Source organism: Nannospalax galili, unplaced genomic scaffold (genome assembly GCF_000622305.1).
Source record: "Nannospalax galili isolate Female #2095 unplaced genomic scaffold, S.galili_v1.0 scaffold335, whole genome shotgun sequence".
NCBI lineage: Eukaryota > Metazoa > Chordata > Mammalia > Rodentia > Spalacidae > Nannospalax > Nannospalax galili.
The window spans coordinates 2953836-2955936 of record NW_008337842.1 but is presented as its reverse complement, the minus strand read 5'-3'; positions in this window follow the sequence as shown (position 1 = coordinate 2955936).

Sequence of the window (2101 nt, the reverse complement as noted above, 5' to 3'; positions counted from 1 at the left end):
GGGCAAACTCTCTCAGTTTACATTTTTCTGACTTGTGATAGACTCAGAATATGCATTTTTTTAAACAAGGATATCACCTGAGCTGTGCCTTAAGTACTGCACATCAATCAGGGGATTCTTCACTTTATTCCAAAGTTGGTAAATTTGATCATTTTGTTAGGATGGTGTCTGTCAGATTTCTCCCCTGTAAAAGTACCTTCATTAACCATTTGTAATGTTTTAAAAAACCCAAAGCTATTTGAGAATGATAAATATCCTATTCCTCAAACAAGTTCCACCCAATGATTTTAACATCTTCTGATAATTCTTGTCTGAATCAATTACCATAACAGTTGCAAAATGATGCTTATAAATTCTACATGCATTTAGCTTGGCATTCTAGTCAGGATTCCCCTTTCTTTATATTTATCTAAAAGATAAGCTTGGGAATTTATCTCAGTCATACAGCATTTGCCTAGCATGTGCAAGGTTCTGAGTTTGAGTACCCCTCACATAAAAAAGGGGAAAGACAAACTTAAGGGGTCTTGGCATATACCATATTTCTGAGACCCTGTCTCAAAAAATGTTAAGGTGAAAATATGCACTTGTGTTCTTTTTAAATCTCGGAAGTGGGGGGCTGGAAAGATAGCAGTTAAGAGCACTGGTTGCTCTTGTAGAGGACCCAGGTTTAATTCCTAGCACCCACCCACATAGTGGCTGATAACCATCTGTAACTCTAGTTCCAGGGAATTTCAACGCCTTCTTCGGTGTCCACCCGAATTGCACAACACGGGTGCACTTACACACATGCAGGCAATACACTCATACACATAAAATAAGTATTTTTAAAAAACCTCAAAAGTGGGGCCAATGACATAACTCAGCAGTTAAAGGCACCTGCAGTAAGCTTGACCACTTGAGTTCTAGCCCCAGACATGGTGGAAGGAGAGATTGACTCCCCCAAATTGTCCTCTGACCTCCACATGGGTACTGTGTGTGCCAATCAAACACACACAAAATAAAATGCAAAAAATCCAATGTGCTGGGGGCTGGAGGGATGGCTCAGCAGTTAAGAACACTGGTTGTTCTCGCAGAAGACCTGGGTTTGAATCCCAGCACCCACATGGCAGCTAACAACTGTCCCTAACTCCAGTCCCAGGGGATCTGACAGCCTGTTCTGACCTCTGCAGGCATTGCCAGGACACGGGTGCACTTACCTACACGCAGGCGATACACGCATACACATAAAATAAAAATAAATAAAATTTTTAAATCCAATGTGTTATATTTCTATCCTATTAATCTTGATGCTCAAATTGCCTTAGATTTAGTACTGGCGGGTCCCATCAAGCCATCTTCTCTTTCTGACATATCCTTGTATACAATAAAAAAAAAATTGTATTTTCTGCCACAAGAATTTTCAAGGGCATATTTTATACATTTCCTATCTCTGCCTTGAACCGAGTCATTATCCCAACGAACTGGGTTCCTTTTAGTAGGGAATGGGTATCCAGAAACCAAGATCTGGACGCAAATATCTCAAAATATTTCAATCATATTTCAAAATATTAAGATGTTGCTGCTCCTGTTTCCCCAGGTCACCGTGGGGAAGACTGGCGTGCTGACTGATGCATAAAAACTCTCGCATCACCTGCGCGACTCTGGCAATTCCTCATTCCTTGCAGCCTGCAGCCATCACCTGAAAATAAACTGGATTCGACATTGTTAACCCTTGACGGGGTCATCAACAGTCTGAAAAAATAGGACAGAAGACGTAATCAACCTCTCCCCAGAGACTCGCTGAAATAAGCAAAAGTGAGCCCGCATCTCAGGGCTTCCAGTGTCCCCGCCACCTCCACCCGCAGGGAAGCAGTGTACTCGGAGGACAGCGGTTTTGGCGGGAAGGCCCGCAGCGGGGCGGAGGACCCGGGACGAGGCGCGAACCCACCCGCGAGGAGCGCCCTGCACCCTCCGCTTGGCCCACCAGGGCTCGCTCTTGCGCTTCGACTGGAAGGCCAGGGAAACCGGGCGGAGAGGACCGCGACCCCGCCCCCCGCAGCGCGAGGCGGGAGGGCGCCCGGCCGGAAGCAGCGCGCCAGCCAGAGCCGCTTGCCGGGCCCCC